We start from the raw sequence: 17,639 nt of genomic DNA, 5'->3' as shown, positions 1-17,639 counted from the left end.
TCGTGCCTTTATCCCTGGACCACTGCAGTGGCCTTCAGCCTGGTCTCCTGGCTCCTTTCTTGCCCCTCTAGTTCATCCTCCACTCACTCGCCGTTTATTCTAAAGACAGTCAATAAACCTTTAGTGGGTATTTACTATGTGCCTAGCACTGAAGAACAAAAAGAAGCTGAAGTACAAGTCTGATTAAGTCACATCCCTATTGAATAACACTGTGGTTCCTTATCAACTCTGAAATCAAATATAAAATCTTCTCTTGGCTTTGAAAGCCCTTCATTACTTAGATTCCTTCTTCACTAACACTATTCTATCTCACCCTCTCTACTCCACTGTATACTCAGGGACCCAGTAACATGGAGTCCCCTTTTGTTTCTTGTCCCATATCTCCATAATCTGGACATTTCACTATCTCCCAAGCCCAGAATTCTCCATCTCCATCCAGGTCTACCTCATGGCTTCCCTGGCTTCCTTCAAGTCCCAGTTAAAAATCTCATCTTCTATGGAAGCCAGGTTCCCTGATTCCCTTTGATGTTAGCACTTGCCCTCTCTATCTCCAAACAAATAGTTCTTTGCATGTTGTCTCCCTCATTAGACTGTGAGTTTTCTTTGGGTACTTAAAAATGCAGGACCTGGGGAGCTGAGCATTGAGATTAAGTCCCCTGTGCAGCCACCTCCCCTTCAATGGTTAGCACAGGTTGGTGGTTGTGGCCTTTGGGAGAACAAGTACCAAATGGTGGAGGACAGTCTTCCTTTCCTTTCCCTTATTCTCTTCCCAGACAGGGCAGAAGGTAATTCTAATGTTTGCTCTGTCCTGAAAAGTACTTTTGCAATTAATTCAAGGAGTTTCATTTTGCCAGATAAACAAATCTAATAGTTCTAATTGTTGTTGATCTGGGTCATTTTATTTGCAAAGGAAGCTGGGAGGGACTGAGTCAAGGACTAAGTTTTGGGACAGTCACAATTAGTAGGTACAGGACAGGAGAATTAGAAAGAGTATACAATCTATCAAAAAGCATTTTAATCAAGCAGTGTGATGCATACTGAAGATGCTTTCATCCCTGGACCACTGCAAAGAAAGAGAAAAAATTTCACGAAGCTTTTAGTCAAACAGGTAGAAGAATTATCAAGGGAAAGAACTAGTACCACAAAAACCCAAAGAGAAGAAAGTTATCAAGAGACAAATGCTACAGAACAGTAAAAACAAAAACAAAAAAACAAAAAACTGAGGACTGAGAAATGATGATTAAATTTGGCAATTAAGAAGCAAGTTATTCCTAATTTGCAAATGGAATAAAAACATTAAATGTCCTTTCTTGATTCTTATAGCAAATCAAATTAATCAGAGCAGCTAGGTGGCGCAGTGGATAGAGCACCGGCCCTGGAGTCAGGAGGCCATGAGTTCAAATCCAGCCTCAAACACAATAATTACATACCTGTATGACCTTGGGCAAGTCACTTAACCTTGTTGCCTTAAAAAAAATGGAAAAAGAGAAAATCAGATTAACCAAAATATACAAAGATGCTATAGACCTCCCCTTCACTGAGAGAGCTCCACAGCTTTTCTTTTCTTTTCTTTCTTTTTTAAGTTTTTACAAGACAATGGGGTTAAGTGGCTTGCCCAAGGCCACAGGGCTAGGTAATTATTAAGTGTCTGAGGCCAGAAGTGAACTCAGGTCCTCCTGACTCCAGGGCTGGTGCTCTATTCACTGTGCCACCTAGCCACTCCCACAGCTTTTCTTGTGATAAGCAGGCTGGCCAATTGTACTACTGAGTTTAGTTTTAACTTAGAATTGCTATCAAATAAATGTCAAGACTTGACCAATCATAGCAGAGTATACCCAGTATACAGAGTATACAGAGTATAGTATACCTATACCATATAAGTAATCCTAGGAATACAGAATGAAGTAATTTAAATCCTCAAGACAGAAGCAGTCACATGTTATCTTAAAAGTCTTTTGGACTGACAATCCTGTGTTGCAATAATACATTACTATGCTACAATAACACAATCCCATGTTAAAATATATCATTCTACATCAGAAGTTAACATTTTGCACAACATGGACCTCTCTGACATTCTAATGAAGCCCATGAAAACCTTCTCAGATTAATAATTTTTAAATACAAAAAAGAAAATATGAAACATTCCAAAAGAAACAATTATATTGAAGTAATTATCAATTGATTTTTAAAAAGCAAAACATCATTCATACATACCAGGATAAGAATCCCTGCTCTAAACAGAAAGGAGTCATCCTTTGTGTATAATATAGCTGAATCCACAATAGTAATTAGCCTAATGAATATTTCAGTTGAAAAAGAAAGGTACTCCACTATTATTTGATGAAGTTTTAGAAGTGCTATCCATAGTAGCAAAAAAGAAAAAAAAACAAAGGTATAAATAATTAAGAGGAGACAAAACTGTCCCAACTACTTGCATAAGATCAGAAAATATCCTTACAAAAACATCATCAACAAAGAAACTTGAGATGATTAACTAAATAGTCAAGGTCTTGTTCAAAATCACTAGCATTTCTATTCAGTTTTTAACCAAAAAATGAAAAGAAACAATAATAAGAGAAATGCCATGCAAAATAATTAAAGAATATATAATCTCTCTGCTATTTAACATACCAAAAAATAAGCATAAGACTTCAATAAAATATAACCACAAAACAAATATTTGGAGAGATATACATTGCTCATGATCAGGCCCTACTAACACAATAGCGATAATAACATATAAACAAATTTAAATTTAGTGTGGCAATTAAACTACCAAAGATATATACTATTCAAGACTAGATAAGATTGTAACAAGATTCATTTAGAAGAACAAAATGTCTGGAATCACAAGGGACACAGTGAAAAAAATATGAAGTATGCATAGCATTACTAGACTTCAAACTAAGTTTTTTTCATAAATTATTTGCTAATTTGAAAACAGGAAAAAAATCAATGAATATGACTAGAAAAGAAAACTACCTAAGTAACAGTAAATGTGTCATTTAAACTTTCCAGGCTTCAGTTCATAAGGTGTAAAATGAAGGTGACTGGCCTAAATGACCTCTAAGATCATTTTCTCATTCTACATCTTTGGCAGAGGACTTTAATCTGGAGCACATTAAATTTAAAAAAAAAAAAACACATAAATGGAAAGAGAGAGTTGACAGAGAGAGAGAGGTTAAGAAAGAAATAGAAATAGATGATAGTATTTTACTATGAAATCTATGGGTTTTATCTGATGCATTTCAAAACTGCCACAACCTAAAAATGTTAAGATCACCAAATCTAGGATGCATGTCAATCTGGAAAAGTTGTGGTGGCAACTCCATACCTACAGAGGTCACTTGCAAGCCTAGTTACAGAACATGGTAGAAGAAGAGAATGGGGAGAAAGGGAAGAGGAGGAAGTTACCACAAGTCTGTGGAGCTACATATTTCAATTATCAAGACATTTTTAGCAAGGGTCAAAGCATATAAAAATATTTCCCACAATTCCAGTAGAGGAAGGGGTGTGTATATGTACACACATGTGTGCAAGTATGTGTTTGTGTGTATGTCTATGTCTAGATATAGATATATGTTTCGAATACCAGACAAAAACAGTGTCTGGCACTTAAAATATGAGGCTCAGAAGAGACTCTAAGGTCCCATCTAGTTTGCCCACAATACAGGTAAAAGTCATCAGCAAAATGCTGACTCCATACTATGTGCACAGCACTGTAGTAAAGTATGCTACTTACCTGATTCAGCAAATTAAGGTTTGTTAAAAACAAAATGCTAATGGGCAAAGAGTGCAAAGTCAAGCAAAGCTCCCAATCAATTAAATCAGTCCTATAGCAAACCAAAAAGAGCAGGACATCGATGCCTCATTCTACCCTTCTCTCACCCCCAAGCTGCTAAGTGCTCACATGGAGAAGATCAATTAACTAACAAGCAGAACTAAATGTTATCACTTAAACAAGCACAGAAGTGATTCTGTATTTACCATAGGCATTACCTGAGTTATAGATAGCAAAAGAAATTATGAGAGTTTTTGGAAAGGTTCTAACTATTGTATAAAGCAGTGCTGTTTTATACAAAAGCATTAGAATTTTTCCTATTTTATTCAATTTTTACACAATACAAAGGAAGATAATAGAAAATTTAGAATCAATAAATATTTGTTAAACACCTACACTTTGATAAGTACTGGAAATAGATTCCAAAAATATGATGATGATAATAATGAAAATAATGTTTATATAATGCATTAAGGTTTATGAAACATTGATCTAATATCATTTCATTTTCACACCTATGAAGAAAGTACTAATATTATTCCCATTTTAAATTTAAGGAAATTGAGGCAAAGAGAGGTGAAGTGACTTGTGTCCAAGATCAAATACTTAATAAGTATCTAAGGCCAATTTCAACTCAGGTCTTTCAGATCCAAGTACCAGTGCTCTATTTACTGCACCACCTTGATAATATAAAACAATTCCTTCAAGGAGCAGGCATTCAAGCAGGGATGTCTCCAACTTCCAAATAGGTTATGTTCCAAAAGTCTATTCTTTGGAAATTGGAACACATTGTTTTGTAGAAATGATAGTTCTGGGGTGGCTGGGTGGCACATTGGATAAAGTACCGGCCCTGGAGTCAGGAGTACCTGGGTTCAAATCCGGTCTCAGACACTTAATAATTACCTAGTTGTGTGGCCTTGGGCAAGCCACTTAACCCCATTTGCCTTGCCAAAAAAAATAAAACTAAAAAAAAAAGAAATGAAATGATAGTTCTTCTGGCCAGCTTATACAAGTCTATTTAACTCAGTTGAAAAACTGCATATTTACAATAGACAAGAATAAAAATATTATTGCAATTCTTCAAACAGAAGAGAAATGAACAAAATTTCTCAAAAGCAGATGTTTGTCAGGAGGAAACAGCTCAAAAATTATATAAAGATGAAAAAGGAAGATGCAATTGAGTTTTTGTTATCTAATTTTACTTCAAAACATACAACTTCTACTTACCTTAATACAGATATACTTGTATTCCTGATTCTAACATGAGCTAACTGCATAATACTGGATAAATCATTTAAACTCTTTGCAATTCTTATTCACTCATAAAAATAAGGGGACTAAGGAAACTCTAAGGTCTCCTCCAGTTGGTTTGGTTAGATTAGGGTCATCTCTTTACTCCAAGTCAAATGAAGGGAAGGGAAGGTAAAAGACACCGATGGACAGAGTGAAACTGAGGAAACCGAATTAAAAAGCTGAATAAAACCAGAACAGAAACAAATGTGGAAGATATATACTAACTAATGCAGGGTAAAAAAGAGAAAAATCAGAAAAATAATAAACGACCCTGATAATACAAAAGAAAACAATGTTAAAACATTAAGAATTCAGATAAGCACAATACCCAGTCATGATTTCAGAAGACTGATGAAGCATCTTGGCAAAAAAGTGATGGATTAGAGGTGTCAAACACTGTCAAATGTAGCCAACATCTCAATTGTTCTGTTTGACTATATTTGTTTCAAGAGATGATTTCTATATGGTGGAATAAGGAGAAGTCTCAGTGGGTAGTGATAAAAATACAAAAATAAGAGAAAAAAGTATCAATGAAACAGTTTAAATATAAAGTAAGTGAATGAGCAAACACAACAGCAATTTTTAGTACCACGTCAAATTGAATACATAGAAAAGAAGGTGAGGTTAGTGAAACAGAGGTTAATGAACCGGAGCACAGGGCTAAATATTGAGAGGGACAGATAGGTGGCTCAATGGATTAGAGCACTGGACTTGAAATCAGGAAGGCTCATTCTTCAAATGACCCTGGTCAAGTCACTTAACCCTATTTGCCTTAGTTTTGTCATTTGTAAAATGAGCTGGAGAAGAAAATGGCGAACCACTTTGTTAAGAAAATCCTAAATGGGGTTTTGAAGCCATATGCTTTATAACATGTCTGTAAGTGTTAAATTTAATAAGTTTTAAAAGTCTATCCTAAGGTGTAACACTTTGCTTAAACCAGATATTTAACAACTCAACATATGACCATATCTATAGCTGAATTCATCTGTGCATCTAAATAGTCCAGGATATATTATAAAATGTGCTGAAACTCTCCATTCAGGACTGTTATACTTATTAAATGAAATAACTGAATGGTCTCAAATCCAAATGCAAGAGGAAGAAATGGCAGCATAATTTTTACAAACCACTGGATACTTTTAAAAATAATTAATCCAGTAATGTGCAAAGTATAAAAGAGCTGCAGTTTACTATCAATTTTATAAAAACTTCCCGAATAGAGTAAGTTCTCTTCTTCCTGTTAACACTGAGACTAAAGCTAAACAGTCTTCTTTTTTATCCAGGGCTAAAAATTGGAAATTTTAACAGGAGTTTTTCCTGGGACTATAGTCAAAAGGTTAAATGAAACATTAACATACATTCAAGTTTCACTGCATTGACCCTTCAATTCTCCAATCTAAAAAACTTAAATGTCAGGAAGGGACTTCAAAAGAAATCCAGTCATTGAACAAAGACCAAAGACTATTAACTTCAATTTAGAAAAAAAAAAAAGTTATCTTATGTAATTTTGCTATCTCTTATACTTTATTTTTCTTCCTTAAGAATATGATTTATCTCTTATCACATTCAACTTAGATCAATATATACCATGGAAACAATGTAAAGACTAACAGACTGCCTTCTGTGGGGGGTTGGGGGTGGAAGGGAAGCAAAAATAGGGGGGAAAATTGTAAAATTCAAAATAAATGAAATCTTTCTTTAAAAAAAAGAAATCCAGTCAAAACTGTACATGATATACCCAATACTTTCTTATCAAACATTTGCTTGAAAACCTCAATACAGAATGATCTTCACAGGAAACGACATGTCAAATAATTACTATGGTTCTCTCTCCTTTAGAAAAATGCTTAGGATATGCTTAAAATACAGATCCTAACCCTCTAAGGTCCTTTTCATATGGAATACATTAGTGATGAAAAGGGAAAAAATATTTTTGTGTGATGGGAATTATTTATATAAATGATCAAAGGATGTAAAATAATTCTGATATTATACATTATTATAATTTATTTTATTATATTATACCATACATTATTATATTTTACAAATTATGCATTAACATTTTGATACCTAAAAGAAAAAAAATACTTTGCTTTTCATGAAAACTGCTAATGTGTATAAAGAAATACAATTTTAAGAAGGGATTTGATCAATCTTGAGGCAGAAAATGAAGCAAGATATAAATATGAAACAAATCCATTTGTGAAAAAAATTAGAATGCCTTCTGTGTAAGAATAGTTGATGTTACAAAGAAGAAAAATATCTTTAATTGAAAATTGAAGAACTAGAAGTGCAAAGAAACAATTTCCAGAATATCAAAGATTCAAAGGACTTTGTTGAAGTCTTCAGAATTGCAGAGCACCATGAGTACTCCATTCATTTGCACATAGATATTTTACAATTAAGGAAGGTAAAACAAAAAAAAAATGAGAAATATAAATATTTAGAGATTGAAATATGATTTTTAAAAATACTACTGACAATATAGGGTAAACTAGAGAAATTGTGACTTCCTATAGACTTTATATCTTTCTTAATATATCCTAAGCTAGTATTTGTTTTTTTGACCACCATGTTATATTGCTGACTCATTTTGAGCTTTTAATAAATTAAAACCCCCCAAATTTTTACCAGAGCAATTATTTGTTAGCGATTCTTTCCCCAATTATATATATACAAAGTTAACTTTTTTTAACCTCAGGGCAGAACTGGATATATATATATATATATATCCCTATTAAATTTGATTTTATGCAACTAGCTACATCATTCTAAACTACTGAGTTCTTTTTTGGCTTTGGGTTTTGTGAGCCTATAACTCTCATCAATTCAAGTTTCAGATTATCTACAAAATTTGACAAGATAACCATCTATTCCTTTATTCAAATCATTGATAATATGTACACATATACATGTATACATACATATGCATGGAGAGTATATATATATATATGCATATGAACGAAGAATAAAAACAAAAATAGAAAAGTGTTATTCAGACTTCTGTAGCTATCTTCATCAATGATAGTGAAGCTACTATATAATATCAATTATAAAAACAACAAGCATTTATATAGCACTTCAAGGTTTGAAAAATGTTCTACAAATATTTTAACCTCACACAAATAAATATCCTTCCACAACTACCTGGGAAGTATGTATTATTGTTATTTCTATTTTATAGATGAGGAAAATGAGGCAGGCAGCAGTTAAGTGAATTGCCCAGGGATCACACAGGTAGAAAGTATCTGAGGCCAAATTTGAACTGGGCTATATACTTCACCACCTAGCTTGCCACAATTAGATCCATTTTCCTCCTTAAAGAATTTAGAACTGGCTCTATAGGAAACAAAAGAGGAAAAAAGCAGCCAGATCAGATGGAATATATGCAAAGCAAGTCTTTTTTTAGAGACTACAATTGAAGGCACTGAAGGATTGATATACAAGATATCTGAATGAAAGAAAGAAAAGACTGGGAATCATGAATGTTGACATTACCAAAAACAGATGCTCTAGGGGACACAAATTACCATCAATCCATTTGCCTATCTTCTCATCTCTATAAATTCTTCAGGGAGGATTAAAGAATTGTTATATTTTTTTAAATTTCTGAATATAAGGAAAGATTTTTACATTAAACTGAAAATTTGTTAGTCTTTATAAAAAGTATACAAATCAAAATGTTAATTCTAAAGTTATCCTGCCTAATCTCTGAATTTTCCTTTTCTTGTGTTTAAAAAAAATTTAATTTAAATTTTTTTAAAAAAAACCATTCTTTTCTTCATTTTTTAAGCATTCTTATCACTAGCTCTCCTCATTTTCTGCAATTTTTGCTCCCTATCCATCCCCTTCTTTATAATAGATATGCTCAAACAAATTTATACATCAGTCGTTTCTGAAAACAGGTCTTACTCTGCAGCTCTAATCATTCACCTTTATCTTAAGTGAGAAGTGGAAAGCATCCCTTATCAAGGGACTTGGAATTATCTTGGTCATTACACTGATCAGAGTTAAGTCTTTCAAAGTTGTTTTTCTCTATATAGTGCTGCAGCAAATATAAATTTTTCTCCTTGTTCTGTTCCTTTCATTCTGTATACTAATCTTCTTATGTTTAGTCAAATTCTTTCATCACCTCTTGTTCAATTATAATCCATAATTTGTTCAGTCCTTTCCCAATTAATGGGTACTCTTATTTTCTCATTTTTTTCCACTATATCTTTCTCTTTTTGGTAAATAAGCCTACTAGTGATGTCAGAATATCTACTTTACCCTGCAATTTATTACTCCTACTTTGTACATTTGCATACATCCATTTAAGATCATGGTTTGTTTGTTTTTTTCAGATTGATGATGACTCTTGTTTATTGGTTTCTGTGAAATGCTAGTTTGTTCTTCAGTTATTCTTCACTCTACCTTGTAACCAAAATTCTTTGTGGTGCCAGATATTTGGGGGGATTTCTCCGCTCCATATTTGCAGCCTCCAGCCCTTTTAGTTCTCACCTGGAAACTTAAGTTTATATTTTGTGCATGTATTTGTGTAACATAACACTGGCAGAAACAAAAATCTAGGCATTTTCTATAGCTCTCAGCAAGGTTCTTCTTTCCCTCCATACTTAGCTGAAATAAGTTCCACAGTTTGTTTTCTTATTTGATAGCTTTCTTTGCTAACAGTTGTGGTTAATTATTGTAATAAATAGGTGTGAGGCTTAAAATATAATATGATACTTATCTCATTACTCCCTGAATGGATTTCTGGACATATCTCTAAACTTCCTAAAATGCTTACCTTTCTTACCCCACTGGAAAGGTAAGGTTTAATGTATTTGACAGACAAGAAAACAGTGGATGAAAATAATCTGGAATTATGCAAGAAAAGTTTCTAAACTGTAAACATATCCTTTGACCCAGTGATTCCAACCCTGGGCATGTACTCCAAGGAGGTCAAAGACTAAATGAAAGAGCTCATATATACCAAACATACTTGGAGCTGTGGTTGTTTGGAGGGGGAAGTGAGTAAAAAATGTGAAAACTAATTGGAAGGTCACTGAATGTAGAGTAGCTGAATAAATTATGGTCTAAAAATATACTACAATATTATTATAATATAAGAAATTATGAATATAGGACATGGAAAAATGTGTGTGAACTGATGAAAGGAATGAATAGTAGAACTAGATGAAAAATTATACAATGACTACAATAATGTATGTGAAAAACCACATTCAAAAACAGTTGGATTCAGTAAATGGAGATGTAGAGGATGAATATACTTATAAGTTTTTCAAGGGGAAAATAAGATCGGGATCACCGATTTTGAATGACATGATCACAATATAAGTTGGTTTTGCTTACCTCTTTTTCTTGGTCACAAGGAAGAGCTTTATGTTAGGGAGGGGGAAATGTACTTTGTTAATCACTAAACTGCATACCCTTTAATCCAGCAATACACCTACAAAATGCATACTCCAAAGAAATTTAAAAAACAGATACTGAGGACCTAGTAACATTTTTTGTTGTAAGGGGGGGAAGGAAAAAAGAGAGCACCATTAATTGGGAAATGACTGGACAAATTAGGGTCTTTTTACATGATGGAATATTATTGTACCATAAGAAAAGATAAAAGAGATGGATTCAGAAAAATGAATTATTGCTGACTGAAATGAGTAAAACTAGAATAATTTATACAGTGACCACAACGTTGTAAAGATAAACAACTATGAAAGACTTTAGAATTCTTATAAATGCAATTATCAAACATTGATCCACAGCAGTAGTGTCAAACCCTGTATTGACTTAGAAAACCAAAAACTGACATCATCTTTTGCTATATTTTTATTTATTTTGTAAAACATATTCCAATTACATTTTAATCTGGCTTAGGCTCCACTTTTTGCCCAATAAAGACCCCTGGTTCAAAAGTCCAATAATGAAGCACACTATCCATCTATTGACAGAAAGGTCATCAAGACTAGATAAAGAATGACATATACAATTTTTAGACAATATGCTTATTTGACACAATGAAGTATTTTTTTGCAGGTTTAAATTCTTGATGAAGGAGGGACTAGAGGAGGGATAGTAACATAAATGGGGAAAAAAGTTCATTGAAGTATTTTTAAAAAACACAAATTAGAAAAGAAAAGACAGTTCCAAGGGAGACACAGAGCAGTACAACTTCAAAATTAACACACTAAATTTATCATGTGGCTTAAAAATAAAGAACAAGCTATTTTTCATGGAGATTTATGATTTAAGATAAAAGCTCTTTTTTCTATTCTTTCCATATGAAAATGCTACTATTATTTGGTGTCAAATATAAAATGACAAAAAATTATTTTTAAAATACAACATTCTTTTTAAATGATTTAAGATATATAAAGGCTGTCATTACAGGACAAACCAAATGCCTTGGGTAACTTACAGAGTTCTATAGGGCCTTGGGTAACTTGCAGAGTTCTATAGGCCCAGGCCTCACCCCATGAATGCTAAGGCCCAGCTGAAGTGTCACCAACTATTTCACAGTTTACCCTGATTTCAGATCCTATATGCTCAATGGAGTCAATAGGACTGAATGTCTAAGGTAGACTAAACACAAGAAGGGCAGTGACGTGGAACAGTGGCTGGAGTGCTGGGCCAGGAGTCAAGAAGACTCGTCTTGAGTTCGAATCTGACCTCAGGAATGCAAGTCACCTAGCCCTTTTTGCCTCAGTTTCTCATATGTAAAATGAGTTTCAGAAGGAAACTCCAGCATCTTTGCCAAGAAAATCCTGTATGGAGTCACACACAGAGTCAGATGCAACTGACAAAAAAAAAATGGTGTTAAGAATGAAGTTCAACATTGCTTAATTGTGTCCTATTCTTTGGCTTTTTTGAGCTATTCCCTGCAACTTAAATGTCCTTTCTGGGGAGTCTTCCATTAACCTCACACACTCACAGCAACAAGCAGGCCTCTTGTGAGTGGAAAGATCTGGGTCTGGAACAAACCTGGAGCAGTCAGTTTATTTTAACCCAATTTGGTTCAGCTTTTGGGCTGAAGATGTCAAGTCAGCTCCAGGACTGGCATAGGAGCTCTTGAGATCCTGGAAAATTTGTGAGCTCATTCATTGCTTTGTATAAGTGGTTTTTAACTTGCTTTTATCCTCCTATGAACCACTATTTCACTTCTCTTTTACCTGAGGGCATTTCAACTTTTTTTTAAATTAAAGTTATTGTTTATTTAAAACCTTTGTCTCTAAGTGTACCATCAGTGGAACTGTCATCCTGTCATTTAAGTCCCAACACAAATGGCAACTCATGGGATCTTCCATTTAGAGCTGGAAGGGACTTAGGAGGTTACTGAGTCATTTGCTGAATCAGGGCAAAGTGACCCTCTCTTGTTAAATGTTCATTGGCTTTTGAGTGCTTCATTTCCTCCACATTCAATCTCAACTAGGCGAAGGCAGACTTTAAAGCCATGCTTCCCACAGTGCTGAACACAACTCCAAAGGGATGCTGTCAACAAATGAAATGGACATTTGTATTTCCAAGGCCAAATGTCACCCTTTCTATTCTCCAGGGTGTGTTGTGAATCTCCGCAGCTAAGAAAAATACTGTACCTTGAACAAAAGAAAACTATTGTTCTACTTTGTCTTATAGTCATCTCCCAGATTAGACTGTACACTACTTTTATTACTTGGCTGAAATATATTTCTGAGCAAGAATGGTTTATAATATATAACACTGGGGATAATACAATCATGAGATCACAGATCCATATCTTTCTCAGTATGTAGTATAGCAGTTTTTTTTTGGGGGGGGGTCGCAAGGCAATGGGTTTAAGTGACTTGTCCAAGGTCACACAGGCATTTCTTAAGAATGATTTGAATGCAAGTTCTCCTGACTCCAGGGTCGGTGCTTTATCCACTGCACCACCCAGCTACCCCTTGTTAGTATAGCTATGTGCATACAAATAATAATAAATAATGTCCAATCAGGAGCCAATCCTATCAATAACTATCTCATGCTATCTCTTAAATCTCTTCCTTTCTGTCTAGATTCCAAATTTGTCTGCCTGATTTAAATCTTTCACTTCCCAATTCATCCTCCAGATCCCAGCCAAAAATAATCCTTTTAAGGAACAGGTCTAACCATGTCATCCCCTGGCCAAAAAATTTGTAATGGACCCCCCCCCCCCCCGCTTAGATCAGGACATACACAGGACTGCCAATAATCTGTTTTTGTATATGGCTTGGGAATAAAAAATATTTCATTGTATCTTTTTTAAAAGATTTTCACATGAAATCAAAAATCATTTCTAGCAAAGATTCTTTTTATAAGGCTTAGGTCAGGTGACATGAAGAAGTATCCCCCTCTACTCCAGCCAGCTGGATGATAATTTATCTGTGTGTTTAGCATATCCTCCCAGTACAAAGTGACCAAAGGAAGAAAGACCTATTTCATCTTTGTCTCAATCTCAAGCAGAGGTCCTTCCACAAAACAGGCACTTAACAATTGGTTGCTTAAATGAGTTGAGTGAATAAACTTTTAATTGCAATTATCATATTCTCCTAACAAATGTAACAAAAAGCTAGGGCACTTAAGTGGTACAATAGATAAGAAGAGTACTGGGCTTGAATCTGGAAGACTCATCTTCATGAGTTCAAATCTAAACTCAGATACTTAATAGCTGTGTGACCCTGGGCAATTCACTTAACCCTGTTTGCCTCAGTTTCCTCATCTATAAAATGAGCTGGAGAAGAAAATGGCAAATCACTCCAATATCTCTGCCAAGAAAATCCCAAATGGGGTCACAAAAAAATCAGATGCAAAGATTCAACAACAACAAAATGAACAAATGAGGCTAAGCAACGTACAATTTAAAATACAGCCCCTATTTTCAAGAATTCACAATGAAGATAGTAATATATTTCAATCTCTAACACCCCCTCAAACACCTTACCTTTTGCATTGTTGTTTTAAGGTTTATTATCTAAGATTAGATCATTTAAACTGAATCCCTAAGAAAATTCCTAAGGATCTTAATCTCCATAGATCATATCCTGTGGTGATCTCCTTCTCTGAAGAGACGTGAGGATGATGACCACAGAACAAATTACATTCTTTCTATTCTACCCCAAACTCCTATTGCAGGATCATAGATTTAGCCCTAGAAGGGATCTTAGGAGATCATCTTGCCCCAACTCTTCACCCCTCCTAGATCTATAGATGTGTAAATAGGACCAGAAAAATAGAGTGACTGTTCAACATTACACAGGTAGCAGTCAGGATTCCTCTTTAGGTCCTATGATAACAAACATCACTCCCCCCCCCCTTCTTTTTTATAAGTGGACTTCTTGAGGAGCCTTTAAAATTGTGCCTCCCCTTGAGTCACCACAGTAAGTGGCATTGTTTTAAAGGTTGTATAAGGTTGTATAATTACCTTTTTCTTCATTTCCTTTCTCTCAGTATGCACATCAGCATAAGAAAGAGGAAAATATTCTATATGTGGTAAGATACTGAGATCTTTTCATATTACAGAGCTAAATAGATACTTCTTTTAAATTTTTTTTTAAAAAGCATGTTTTAAAACAGGCTCATTCAACATCTCATCTGTTATCCTTGGATACAATGTTCTGTTAATCTGACAATTATCTCCTTATTCAGTGTTTCAAACATATAGTGCACTTTCTGTTTCCTGGAAATATTCAATACAGATTGTGAAGAGAGGCTGACTAAGCACTTAGCTCCAAGACTCACAACTGGGTGATGACTTACCAGGACAGCCATGTTTTCAAAATCCCAATCCTGAGGGCAGGACTTTTTCATGTTGGAGAATGAGAGTAGAAATAGTCGTAAATCACAAGGAGAATTTAGGAACATTCTCCTCCCCCTCTTCCAACTGCTAAAAGTTAAAATGTCCCATAACTAATGTAGAGGCCCCAACAGTATGAATTCCTACAACCCACCTTGATACATGAAGAGTAGTCATAGAAACCAAGGAAATGGAAGACTTTCCTAGGGTCAAGCTGGAGAAATAACCTATACTATCACAAAAAAAATAAAATATAGTCAAGTAGCAAATGTTTCATGTGAGATTTTTGGCAAAGAATTCTGGAATATAGAGGTAGGTTATGTGGCTGGCCCATTGTCATTCCCTGTACTACTCAACACTTCTGTTGGGTCTTCTCCCAACTTTGGTCTTGTCTACTTGTCTTCTTTTTCTACCCCCTTAGTAAAAAATAAATAAATAAATAGCTTTCTGAAATTTATAATATGTAATTGCGAATTGTTTAAAAAACAAAACATATAAAATCTCTTCCCTCTTGCCCCAAATCTCTGAGCTTACTCAAATGTCATATGATCCTAAGGACCTGACCTCAAAGGGTCATTTTTTCTTTCTTTGGCTCCTTGCCCTCATCTAGGATTACTCCAAAAACACTGACATGCTCACATTTATAGTTTGTTTCTAGATTTCCCCAAATGTGGGTAAAAGGGGGTTCCACACTTCAATGCAAGCCTTTAAGGAAGCACATACCAATTGGGAAACTAGTATTTATTGAGCAAATACTTACTATATGCAAGGTACTGTCCTAAGGGCTCTATAAATTTTATCTTTTTTTGATCTTTACAACCCTGAGAGTCAGGTTCTATTATTATTCCCATTTTACAGTTGAAGAAAGTGAGGCAGACAGCAGGTAAGTGACTTGCCCAGGATCACATAGCTTGTAAGTATCTGAAGTCATATTTGCTTACATGTCATCTTGTCTCTAATCCCTAGTGCTTTATCCTCTGGGCACTTAAATTTATTTGAGGCAGCCTTTATTTCACTCCACTGAAAATGCAGCAACATAAAAGAGTTATGAGATTCCATAAAGAAATTTCTTTTTCTTCAGTTCCTCTTTAAAGAGAACTGAATGTGGAGTTGTTATTGAGGCGATCCCTTTGGTCCTTCTTTCCAAAAGTCTAGCACAAGATTCCTAATAGTACCTGTGGTTTAGCCTGACTCTAGGAACATACACCAAGGGTTTCTGCCTAATCAATCACCTTCCCAATGAACTTGCATTGTCCAAATGAGACTTTGCTCCAAGGGGAATACAGTTAAGAAACCATGAGGACAATGCTCACCTCCTATTTCTAGATGATCTGACTCAATTTTCAAACCTGGACTTCTAGAACTTGAAATTATCCATGAAGCAGCTTCTCAAAGCTACTGTTGTTTGTTGATGAGTCATTCCAATTGTGTCCAACTTTCCATGACCTCATTTGGGGGGTTTTTCTTGACAAAATTCTAAAGAGGTTTATCATTTCTTTCTCCAGTTCTTTTTACAGATGAGGAAACTGAGGCAAACAAGGTTAAATGTCTTGCCCAAGATTACGTGATTAGTAATTATCTAAGTTGTTTTTTTTGAGTGGATCACATTCTTTATGATAAGTCCACCACAAAAGTTATTCCATATTTTTCCACCATTGCCATTGCTGATCGCAACTCCCTCTTTTCTTATTTCTCCACTACCATGTACTATATTTTCTCTCTCCTTTCACTCTGACTCTGCTGTAGGGTTGCTGAGTGGCGCAGCAGACAGATCCCTGGTCCTGGGGCCAAGAAGCCCTGAGCCCCCATACCACCCCTTAGGCCCAGAATCCACCTGGCCCTATGGTCCTGGGCAGCCCATCCAATCCCAGCCCCTTGCAAGCAGTAAAAAAAAAAGAAAATGTGTTATATCTGACCACTGTCCCCCCATGGTCCATCCTCTCCTCCTTTATTTACATCCCCACCCCTTCCCCCTGCCCCCCCTCCTTCTTACTCCAGTTGTCTATACCCCACTGAGTATATTTGCTGTTTCCTCTCCTAGCCATCTCTGATGAGAGCAAAGTTTCCCTCATTCCCCCTTGCCTCCCCCCTTCCATATCATTGCAATAGCTCATTGTAATAAAAAAAATCTTATTATGTGAGATATCTTGGACTATTCCCCCCTCTCCTTTTTCTTTCTCCCATTCCATTTCCCTTTTTTTCTTATTGACTCCATTTTTATACCATATTTTATCTTCGAATTCAGCTTTCTCCTGTGCTTCAACTATAAAAGCTCCCTCTACCTGCTCTATTAACTGAGATGGTTCATATGAATATTATCAGTATCATTTTTCTATACATGCAGTTCATCCTCATTAAGTCCCTCATATTTTCCCCCTCTCCTCCAATCTCCATGCTTCACCTGAGTCCTGTATCTGAAGATCAAACCTTCTGTTCAGCTCTGGCCATTCCAAAAGGAAGCTTTGAAATTCCCCTGGTTCATTGAAAGTCCATCTTTTTCCCTGGAAGAGGACATTCAGCCTTGCTGGGTAGTTCATTCTTGGCTGCATTCTAAGCTCTTTTGCCTTCCAGTATATTGTATTCCAAGCCCTATGAGCTTCCAATGTAGTTGCTGCTAAGTCCTGTGTGATCCTGACTGCAGCTCCACAATATTTGAACTGTGTCCTTCTGGCTGCTTGTAATATTTTCTCTTTGACTTGGGAGTTCTGGAACTTGGCTATAATATTCCTGGGGGTTGGTTTTTTGGGATCTCTTTCTCAGGAGGATCAGTGG

The 17,639-nt window shown here is 35.3% G+C and overlaps 1 protein-coding gene across 4 annotated transcripts in view; it reads right to left on the bottom strand.

Annotated features, from left to right (window-relative positions):
* Nucleotides 1–17,639, bottom strand: part of ACVR1C (activin A receptor type 1C) — a 111,143-nt gene that overhangs the window by 80,714 nt on the left and 12,790 nt on the right. The window contains exon 1 of one of the 4 annotated variants that reach the window (XM_074215939.1): nucleotides 1,431–16,789. The exons of the other annotated variants lie outside the window; for them this stretch is intronic. The gene's annotated coding sequence lies outside the window, so the exon portion shown is untranslated. Of the gene's footprint in view, nucleotides 1–1,430; nucleotides 16,790–17,639 lie in introns of those variants that run through there. 4 annotated transcript variants of the gene reach the window in all.

The sequence above is a fragment of the Macrotis lagotis genome, chromosome 1 (assembly GCF_037893015.1).
Source record: "Macrotis lagotis isolate mMagLag1 chromosome 1, bilby.v1.9.chrom.fasta, whole genome shotgun sequence".
Lineage (NCBI taxonomy): Eukaryota > Metazoa > Chordata > Mammalia > Peramelemorphia > Peramelidae > Macrotis > Macrotis lagotis.
Note: the sequence above shows the minus strand (reverse complement) of the source record. Positions and strands in the feature narration are given on the sequence as shown.